A 10,863-nucleotide genomic window follows, 5' to 3' on the forward strand; every position below is an offset into this window, starting at 1 on the left:
TTGGAGTCAGGGACTTGTGCTATATGGGGGTGGGGGTAAAGTCCATCCTCCTTGAGCTCAGCGTAAAAAAGCAGGGCATGTTGCTGGCTTCTGGGGACCTCGGGGTCCCCGGGAGCCTTGGGGTCCCTGTGCTCACAGTCACCTCATCCTCTGGAGGCCCCTGAACGTCCAGGCTCCCTATGGACACAGAGCTCAGGGGGTCATGCGGACGTGTGGGGCCTTGGCGCAGCTCTTGGGGTGCTGTCCTGGCTCCACCATGGCGGTGCTGGTCACTCATGGGAGGGATGCTGGCTGCAGCTGCCTCAGGGCAGGAGGGGTGTCCTGGGCCCAGTGGCGCCATCTTCAGCAGGCTGGGTGGAGCTGGTTGCCGGGGCCTCAGTGGGGTCACGGAGTCAGGCCTGTCGCGTGGCCCTGGGGGTGGCCCAGGTAGGGACTGAAGGGGAAGGGACCCAGCATTCCAGCTCAAAGCCGAGGTCTGGGGGCCACCTGCCTGTGGCCTCACAGATCACTGGGAAGTTTGGGAGGGAATTGTATCGCTGTGGTCTGCACAAGGTGGGCCCTTGGGGCCAGGCATGGCAGAGCCGGCCCAGCTTTGAGAACAGCCCTCTAGGCCACCAACCTCTGGGCTCTGTGGTGACCGCCCAGAAGAGCGAATGGCCGGGAGTGAGGGGAAAGCCCGGGGCTCACCCACCCACTACTGCCTGAGAGGGGGACTCATGGGGAGACCAGGGCTGAGCCCCCCTGGCCAGGGCAGGTCATACGTCATCCTGGGTAGCTCAGCCATGGAGGCCGGCAGCTGCATGCGCACTGCGCCGTCCGCCGGGGCCCTGGCCCGGGACAGCGCGTCCTGCAGGAACTCCTGCAGCCTTCCAGGGGCAGCGTTAGGAGGCGCTCTAGGGGTGGGGGTGCCATCAGGCCATGGGGGGACCTGCAAGGAAGGCTCAGCCCCCCACCCTGGGGGTCTTCCCATGGGGGAGGGGCGGCTGTGTTCCGCTGTGCGCCACCCATGGGGGTCCATCTGTCCCAACAGAGCCCCAGGGAGCGCCCCAGCTAGGGGCGCTCACCACAGGGCACCCTGACCGCCTTCATGTGGCTGGCACTCCCTCCTCCGTGGCCTGTGCTCCACTCTCAAGCCCGCTTCCTCCTGTGCACCTTGAGGACGGTGTAGGCCATGGCCGTGAGCAAGTGCCCACCCTCCAGGATGGAGGCCTCCCAGAGCCTCAGGGTCAGCGGAAAGGGGGCGTCTGTGGGGACAGTGGGCATGGGAGGGGCCACTTGAGCAGGGCACGGGGGTCCCAGCACAGGGTCAGAAGCCACATCTGCCTCTGGTCCCTGCAGTCCCACCATTCGTCAGACAAGGTCCCAGAGCTGCTCATCTGGGTGGACAAAGGTGCTCCCACCAGCCCTCTCAGGGTCCTTAGGGCCTGACAGCGCACCAGCTAACCTTCTCGGTGGGGACACCTCAGCAGATCACGATGGTGGCTCAGCTGCACCCCAGGTTGACCCACCCTTCCCGAAGGGAGCCAGGTGGAAACGGCGGGTCCCTGGGACTTCAGGGTGCCCTGGGCCCACCAGGAGGGCTCTGGCTGCCCCTTGGGGCTCCTCGGGAGGGACTTGGCATATCTGAGGGTGGGGTTTGTCCCTCCCTGGGCAACAGGAGTGGGGGACAGGGAGGCCTTGGAACCCAGCGTCCCTGGGCAGCCTTACCTGGTTGATGAAGCACTGCATGAACCACGTGGGTGTGTAAATCCCCGCAGACATCGGCTCTAAAGCAGGGCAGGCGGTGCTCAGGGCCTGCCTGCCCTGCCAGAAACCTCCCTATTTGAGGGCCCTGTACAGCCACCCTCAGGGGTGGTGGACATGCTGTCCATGGGCCTGCTCAGCCCGAGCTCACCCCTGGCAGCCCCCAGGAGAAGGCAAATGAAGTCTGCAGGAAGCCAAGTCCCCGCAGTGGCCATGGGACAGCACCCTGGGCGGGGCGACAGTTGTACTCACCACATGTCCCTTCAACTTGGGGAGGGCTCTGCCGAGAATGTGCTTGTGATGGGCCTGGAACCTTGGCATTTTTGGGAATCCAGGGATGAAGCCTGAGGAGCCCCCAGACCCTCACAAGTCAAAGCCTCGCCCAGAGGGGAGTGGAGTACCACAGGAGCCCCCAGCGGTGACCCCTGCCTGTGGGGCCCTCTTGAGCCCTGGCTGGACATGCTCTTCCCAGGCAAGACAGCCTGTGAGGCCAGGGCAGAGGCCCTGCTCCTGGATGCCCAGCTCAGCTGGCACCCTGGGCAGAGGGGTGGGCAGGCATCTGGCCCCAGCATGCTGTCCACACAGCAGCCACAGTGGGGGATGGCCAGCCTGGTATGGAGGGGCAGTGAGTGTGGCCCCCAGGGGAGATGGGGGTGTGTGCCTGGCCATCTCCTGGCCTCTGCAACCAGGCTAGGGGCAGAGGAGGTGGTGTTGCTGCCTGGGCTTCATCGGCCGTGGGCTTGCGGGGCGCCTGGTGGATGGCAGGCTTGAGGCAGAAGGACCAGCAGGGAGGGAAGGGAGAGTGGTCTGCATGAGGCTGGGACTGAGGGCTGAGGTCCAGAACCCAAAGGGCAGTGTGGGGACCAGTGCCCTTTGCTGATGGGGAGCTGTCCTGGGCCAGGGTCCCCACCAGCCCCCCTGCAAAGAGACCCCAGATCCTCTGGCTTGCCCAGCCGTCCTCGACAGGCACCTACCGCCCATCGTGTGCTGGTCGTCAGTCATCAGCTGCACCAGCCCCTAGAAAGCATCCTCTTAGTTCAGGAACATCAGTAGGATGGCTACAACCTTGTTCATGTCCTGGAAGTAGACTACCTCCTGCAAGAGCCAGACGTGTGTGGAGGACCCACCTGGAGGCCACTCTGTCCCCTTCTGACACTCCCACCTCTGCTCCTGGATGCTCCTGATTCGTGACCAGCAGGAAGACCCCCTGGAATGGGCAGGGCCTGGGTGCGCAGATATTCTCAGTGTCATACATGGAATAGGCCACCAGCACGTGGAACAGGGCCTGCTGCCTGGGGAAGAGGACACAGGGGGCTTCTTTCACACTGATGCTCTTAATTTTATATTGTCTGACAGAGCCTCACGACAAAGCAAGTGTGTTTAAGAAATGAGCCCCCAAAGCCAAGGAGACCTGGGGCCATGCTGCTTTGGGACTGGCAGGGCCCCTCAGTAGAGACATCTCACTGTGAGAGGAGCATGAGGGGTCTGGGGTCACCACTCGGGCAGCACAGCCCACTCCTGCCTTGTTGCTCTCAGCCCCGCTGTGGCCAGACCCCTCTTCTCTCTGGGGTGGAGGCTCTGAAGAGTGTCTCTTGGTTCAGAGCGAGCTTGATCTGCAGGCCAATAGCCTGCAACCTGAATTGGTTGTGGCAGAACCCTCTCTCTTGCCTGCCCATATGTTTTCCCTGGCTGTCAGTGTCTTCAACCCACTCCAGTTACCTGGATTGGGACAGCTTATTCAGAAAGCACGAAGTGTTGGGAGACGTGATCTCTGGGTGCATATTAAGGGATTACAGTACACGCTTCAGGTGTTGCAACAGGCTTGAGGTCACGTGTAAAAAAAGAATCCCGCTTCTTCTTTTCTTTTTGCCCAACTGCTTGGCTTGTGAGAGCTTAGTTCCCTGACAGGGATGCAACCTGGGCCCTCTGCAATTAGAGTGTGGAGTCTAACCACTGAATTGTTAGGGAATTCCCAAGAATTCTTGTTTTTAAAATGCATACTAGCAGCAGTAGGTTAGGGTTAGCAATGGCAACCCACTCCAGTACTCTTGCCTGGCAGATCCCATGGACAGAGGAGCTTGGTAGGCTGCAGTCCATGGGGTCGCTAGGAGTCAGACACGACTTCACTTCCACGCATTGGAGAAGGAAATGGCAACCCACTCCAGTGTTCTTGTCTGGAGAATCCCAGGGACCGGGGAGCCTGGTGGGCTGTCGTCTATGGGGTCGTACAGAGTCGGACACGACTGAAATGACTTAGCAGCAGCAGCAGCAGGTTGGGGGGGTTCCCTGGCTGACCAGGGATTAAGAGTCTGTTCTTCCACCACAGGGGGCATGGGTTTGCTCCTTGGTCAGGGCACTAAGCTCCCACAAGCCACATGGCGTGGCCAAAAAAAAGCATACTGAGAGCCTAGCAATGGGGTGAGGCCAGAGGTCTTGGGTCCTCTGTGAAAGGCATGTGCTGGTCAAGGATGTGGTGAACGCAGGAGATGGGATGGGGCTGGGTCCCTAAGTGATGAAATTTGGGGTTCACCAATCTATTTTTACAAATGATGGAAACTGTAGAAGTAGAAATATGTAAGCAACACCATCAAGATGGGGCGTCATTTGACCCTCTAACCCGAATTCAGTCCATCTGAGCTCCTGTCCAGCCAGGTCTCTGCCGCCTGGAGCCCCTCCCCTCCAGCGGGTGCCCCGCCCCACTCTCCCCTCTCCAACCGCCAACCGCCACCCGCCGCGAGCCCTACACCTCTGCCCGGGCTCCTAACGTGCCTACTCGCGCCCCCCCTCGAGGCTCAGCCGGTACAGCCAGGACGGGCAGGGGTCGACACCCTGCCACCCCAGCTCCAGACCCAGGTCCACGGCCTCCCCGCCAGGAACCTGGGGACCCACTTGATTCCGTTTCGCTCCCAGAAGAAGAGGTTATCCCTGAAGGCGCGGTTGATGTCTACGTCAATGTGCTTGACGTCAGGACAGCACCGCCGGGCCTGCTCTTTTATGCTCTTTTGTGGGCGGGGCCGAGGGGGCGGGGCCAACGTCAGGCGGCCCTGACCCGCTGGACCAACCGCCACAACTGCCGCGACGCGGCGGGCGCGGCGCGGCCGGAGGGACCGCAGCTCTTTTCTGCAGAAACCTCATTCCGCTTGTTTCTGAAGCCATCGGGGCTCACGAGGGACTCCCCCGTCCAAGGCCCAGAACCCCGACCGTTAACAAGGTAACGTCCAGGCCCTCTGGACCCCTCCTCCGCCTCCCCCAGAGGCCTCCCAGGTGACAGCTCCCGCCGGGCCCTGAGCCTGGTCCCGGGAGGCGGCTCCCAGGTGCGGGGGAGGCAGGGAGGGCGGCTGGGCCTCTGCTTCCTAACACCCTCTGGAGTGTCCCTGCCATTAGGCGGTAACAGGCGGGGCGGGGCGAGAAGGGGGCGGGATGGGGTGGGCGTGGCGAGGAGAGACTGCAGTTCGCTGCCTTTCCTTCTGATAGTCACTTACTCCTCTTTTGGCGCCAGCCCGACCCAGGGGGCTCGGGTTCCCAACATCCTGACTCTAAAAACCGCCCAGGAGGAGCATGGAGCCCCACAGCCCGACACTTCCATCCCCCACCCTTGGGGATGGGCCAGGGGTCCCCAGGGGCAGCCCGCCAAGCCTGGCCCGTTGCCCCTGCTCAGGTGGACCGGCCGCACCTGATATTTCCTGATGTTCTCCGCCTTCACCTTCTCCAGGTCCCAGAGCAGAGACCAGGCCTGCCCTCGCACTGGTGGAGGGATGCCCATGGATACCCTTCGGCACATCTATGGGGGAGAAGCAGCCCTGAGACAGATGCAGGCACCACGCCGGGGAGGAGACGGAGCGAGAGGCCTGTGGAAGATGCTGCAGAGGGGCAGGGTCTTCCTAGAGCTGGGTCTGATCTTCCCAAACTGGGAGTGGAGAATAGCCCCAACTGCTCCCTCCCTGTGGGGTCCTGGGCTGGGCTGGCTGCCGCCCTGGCATCAGAATCTCTCAAGCCTTGTGGGGCCCAAAGGCTAGCGCCCTGCAGGGTCAGGATACTCAGCTTTGTACCTTCGTGCTGCCCTGGTATTTTTGCCAGCTCCTCAGCTTCTTCACCCACTTGTCAGCTCCCCGGAGGTCTTGGGCTTTTTGCTAGAATATAGGACATGGTGGTGTTCTAGCTGCCAGCTCCCTATGGTGGCAAGAATGGGCGTGAACTCAAGGGCCCCCAGGACAGGCACAGACCCCTCGCAGACCAAGGACACTTTGACAGTTCTGGGGTGTGGAGCAGTAGGGAACCCCAGCCGCACCCGTGACCTCCTCCCTCCTTCTGCTGGTACAGCACGCGTGGAGTCTTACCCTCACTGAGTGAGTGCTGAGGCCTCAGATACTGAAGCCCTGGAGACTAGGTGGGTTTTCCTGACTGGAGGGCAAGAGAAACAAGGTGTTAGGTACTGACCCAGCTGGAGGCCCAGAAGGCACCACCCACCCACTCAACCCCCAAGTCAGTCCAGGAGACTCGAAGGGAGGGCTGATCCCCCCCCAGGGTGCTGGCTTCAGGGTGGGCTGCATCCTGGAGACGCTCTAGGGGTGGGGGTGCCATCAGGCCATCGGGGGACCCACAAGGAAGGCTCGGCCCCCACATTGGAGGGTCCTCCCGTAGAGGGCGGCTGTGTTCCGCTGTGCACCACCCCTGGGGGTCATCTGTCCCAACAGAGTTCCAGGGAGCGCCCCAGCTAGGGGCGCTCACCACAGGGCACCCTGACCGCCTTCATGCGGCTGGCACTCCCTCCTCCGTGGCCTGTGCTCCACGCTCAGGCCCGCTTCCTCCTGTGCACCTTGAGGATGGTGTAGGCCATGGCTGTGAGCAAGTGCCCACCCTCCAGGATGGAGGCCTCCCAGAGCCTCAGGGTCAGCGGAAAGGGGGGGTCTGTGGGGACAGTGGGCATGGGAGGGGCCACTTGAGCAGGGCACGGGGGTCCCAGCACAGGGTCAGAAGCCACATCTGCCTCTGGTCCCTGCAGTCCCACCATTCGTCAGACAAGGTCCCAGAGCTGCTCATCTGGGTGGACAAAGGTGCTCTCACCAGCCCTCTCAGGGTCCTTAGGGCCTGACAGCGCACCAGCTAACCCTCTCGGTGGGGACACCTCAGCAGATCACGATGGTGGCTCAGCTGCACCCCAGGTTGACCCACCCTTCCCGAAGGGAGCCAGGTGGAAACGGCGGGTCCCTGGGACTTCAGGGTGCCCTGGGCCCACCAGGAGGGCTCTGGCTGCCCCTTGGGGCTCCTCGGGAGGGACTTGGCATATCTGAGGGTGGGGTTTGTCCCTCCCTGGGCAACAGGAGTGGGGGACAGGGAGGCCTTGGAACCCAGCGTCCCTGGGCAGCCTTACCTGGTTGATGAAGCACTGCATGAACCACGTGGGTGTGTAAATCCCCGCAGACATCGGCTCTAAAGCAGGGCAGGCGGTGCTCAGGGCCTGCCTGCCCTGCCAGAAACCTCCCTATTTGAGGGCCCTGTACAGCCACCCTCAGGGGTGGTGGACATGCTGTCCATGGGCCTGCTCAGCCCGAGCTCACCCCTGGCAGCCCCCAGGAGAAGGCAAATGAAGTCTGCAGGAAGCCAAGTCCCCGCAGTGGCCATGGGACAGCACCTCTGGGCGGGGCGACAGTTGTACTCACCACATGTCCCTTCAACTTGGGGAGGGCTCTGCCGAGAATGTGCTTGTGATGGGCCTGGAACCTTGGCATTTTTGGGAATCCAGGGATGAAGCCTGAGGAGCCCCCAGACCCTCACAAGTCAAAGCCTCGCCCAGAGGGGAGTGGAGTACCACAGGAGCCCCCAGCGGTGACCCCTGCCTGTGGGGCCCTCTTGAGCCCTGGCTGGACATGCTCTTCCCAGGCAAGACAGCCTGTGAGTCCAGGGCAGAGGCTCTGCTCCTGGATGCCCAGCTCAGCTGGCACCCTGGGCAGAGGGGTGGGCAGGCATCTGGCCCCAGCATGCTGTCCACACAGCAACCACAGTGGGGGATGGCCAGCTTGGTATGGAGGGGCAGTGAGTGTGGCCCCCAGGGGAGATGCGGGGGTGTGTGCCTGGCCATCTCCTGGCCTCTGCAACCAGGCTGGGGGCAGAGGAGGTGGTGTTGCTGCCTGGGCTTCATCGGCCGTGGGCTTGCGGGACGCCTGGTGGATGGCAGGCTTGAGGCAGAAGGACCAGCAGGGAGGGAAGGGAGAGTGGTCTGCATGAGGCTGGGACTGAGGGCTGAGGTCCAGAACCCAAAGGGCAGTGTGGGGACCAGTGCCCTTTGCTGATGGGGAGCTGTCCTGGGCCAGGGTCCCCACCAGCCCCCCTGCAAAGAGACCCCAGATCCTCAGGCTTGCCCAGCCGTCCTCTGCAGGCACCTACTGCGCATGGCGTGCTCCTCATCAGTCATCAGCTGGAACAACCTCCAGAAGGTGTCGTCCTCGTTCAGGAACATCAGTAGGACGGCCACAACCTTGTTCATGCCCCGGAAGTAGCCCACCTCCTGCAGGAGCCAGACGTGTGTGGAGGACCCCCCTGGAGCCCACCTCTGCTCTTGGATGCATCAGCGCCATGGCCTGCCAAGGCCACCAGGGGTCTCCCTCCTCTTCTTGGCCTCTGAGAGATGTTTCTTCCAATGGAAACTCACCCCCCAGGATGGGAGAGAGGGGCGTCCCAGTGACTCACAGCAAGGAACCTAGCCTGTTGGCAACACTGTACAGTGAGAGGTCTGTATCCTCCCCTGGTTCCCGCATCCTCCCTGCATGGCCCCAAAGCCAGAGGAGGCTGAGAGATGCCAGGAAAGGCAGGGCAGGACAAGTCCCCACCCTGCATCCCAGGGGCACAGCACCAGGCCCGCCCGACTCAGTAGGATCTGCCTGGGCCTCACCTGCTCGTACCTGGCTAGGATCCTGCCTGGGCCACCTGGTCCCATTTGCAGTGACTCCCACCTGAGCCATACCTGCTCGTCCTGGGGAGGAGGATGTCCACTCAGGCTCGCTCTGCTCAGCTTTTGCTGTGACCCCTACCTGGAATGAGAGTGCTCTTGCTGCCCATGGTTCCCGCTGGGCTGTACCTGTGCACACCCGGCAATGGGCCCCACCTGGGCCTCACCTGCTCCTCCTTGGCTATGATCCCACCAGGGACATCCCTGCTCCTGCTGGCCGTGTGGGCTGGCATGGCCCACCTGGGGCTCACCTGCTGCGTGCTGACTGCTCCCCGCCTGAGCTGTACCTGTTCCTACTGGTAACCATCCTTACGTGGCCTTCCATGGTCTACCCAGGGATGATCTCTGCCTGTCCTCCCTTGCTTATTCTTGGCGCTGGTTTCTCCTGGGACATACCTGCTTCTGTGGGCTAGGATGCTCGCCTGGGCTGCAGTGATTTCCACTTGGCGAATGTACCTTTTCTGATGGGTTCTGATACCAGTTCTACCTGGCTAGGATCCCTGCCGGGTCTCAGCTGCCTGTCCTTGGCTCAGATCCCTGCCTGGGTACACCTACTCTTGTCTATGATCCCTGCTGGGGTCTCACCTGCTCGTATTTTGTTATAATTTCTTCTGGTTCCAAGGCTAGTAGGGTCTCCAGCTTCTCCATGTTGGATGCTGCAAGACAAAAATCCATGTATTCCAGTGCCCTAAAGAGCTTCAGGGACCCAGCAAGTGGAAGTTGGCTCCCAATTGGCAGCTTCCTGGTCATAGGGGGAGAAATCAGACATTAGCGCCCCCTTAGTGGGTGGGATCCCCCTTGGCGATCATGGCTTGCAGCCGCACCTAACACTTCCACTTGTAGACTTCAGGACATGGGTAGACCTTTCTCCAAAGTCCACCCAGCCTTAGAAAACAAGGCCAACAGGCTCAGGGGGAGCTTCCCAACCTCATCAGCCATCAGGGAGATGCAAATCAAGACCCCAGGGCAGACCACTTCTCACCCATGGAAACTTTATTCCCAGTAACAGGATGTGGAGAGATTGCAACTCTCCTGTACTGCGGGCAGGAAATGGTGACCCCAGCTACACTGTGGATGGGTGAATGCAATTGGGCACAAGAGACCATATATTGTATGATTCCATTGATCTGAAGCGTCCAGCATCACCAGGTCCATAGAGACAGAAACTGGATCTGGGGTCCCCAGGGCTGGGGGATGGGCGAGGGGTAGGTATCTGCTGATGGACAAGAGACTTTTATGAGGTGGTGACAGATGGATGTAGTGGTGACGGTAGCAGGAGTCTGTAAAATAAAGACCTTTGAATAGTCTACTTGAGCTAAAGTGGATGACGTGTGAATTTCAGAGAAAGCTCTTTGAGCTGGATTCGCCCCAGGAGCCCTGAAAGGGGCAGTGAGAGACTTCACTTAGATTAAAACACAACCAGGGGCTCTCATGTTCTAGGGCAGCAGCCCTGAGCTTCTGCCCATGGGGCTCTTCCTGGGACCACGCCCCCCTCACCGCCCCGCCACCCCCAGATGGCCCCTCTCGGGAGGCAGAGCAAGAATTGGGGACCAAGGGACTAGGAAGAGACACATGTTCTCATAATGGACCTAACTCACTGATTCTGGCTGGTGAATCGGCTCAGGCAACACACCAGCCAATCAGAAGGGTGTTAGTTTGGGAAAAGAAATGACTTATTTAACCTCAGGCAGCCTCTCTGTGCTGCTGAGACCACCCTTCAGTCCACAAGTCTGAACAAGGCCAAGGGGGAAGGGCCTCAGTTCCTGGACTCGCACAGAAAACCATCAAGAACATGCCTGGAGAGTGTAGAGCTGGTGACACATGGAGAGCACGGGGGGCCATACACTGCACAGCATGAGGCCCTGTGTCCCCACCTCCCAGCCCACAGGCCAAACGAACTCACATGGCCAGCTTGCCTGGTCTGGGGCAGGACAGATAGGATGCCTCTGGGATCCAGGACACGAGCACAGGCTTGGACCCACCAGGCTTTGGAGATGCCAAAGCTCTGCCCTTCTCCCCTCATCTTCCTCCATCCCACCCCTGCATCCCCCCACCTCTTCCCCTCAGCTTCCATCACTTCCCCATCCTCCCTACCCCTCCACTAGCTGCTCTACAGTCCTTGGGCAGCCCCTCACTTCACCCTCCCTCCTCCTCCATTCTCAAGTCCTGCACCC

At 61.1% G+C, this 10,863-nt stretch overlaps 1 pseudogene across 1 annotated transcript; it reads right to left on the reverse strand.

The window, feature by feature from the left end:
• Positions 1 to 693: 693 nt before the first annotated feature.
• LOC147368599 (uncharacterized) lies at positions 694 to 10,003 on the reverse strand (annotated as a pseudogene). The gene is made up of 12 exons (XR_015168489.1): positions 9,275 to 10,003; positions 8,430 to 8,771; positions 8,128 to 8,248; positions 7,815 to 8,071; positions 5,793 to 5,873; positions 5,417 to 5,524; positions 4,633 to 4,742; positions 2,977 to 3,035; positions 2,718 to 2,831; positions 1,708 to 2,087; positions 1,143 to 1,244; positions 694 to 893 (listed from the first exon to the last, which is right to left on the reverse strand). The product of XR_015168489.1 is annotated as an uncharacterized LOC147368599 (transcript).
• Between the last annotated feature and the right edge of the window lie 860 nt (positions 10,004 to 10,863).

Source organism: Bos grunniens, chromosome 7 (genome assembly GCF_055505025.1).
Source record: "Bos grunniens cultivar Pamir isolate PY7600 chromosome 7, Bosgru_T2T1.0, whole genome shotgun sequence".
In the NCBI taxonomy this organism is placed as follows: domain Eukaryota; kingdom Metazoa; phylum Chordata; class Mammalia; order Artiodactyla; family Bovidae; genus Bos; species Bos grunniens.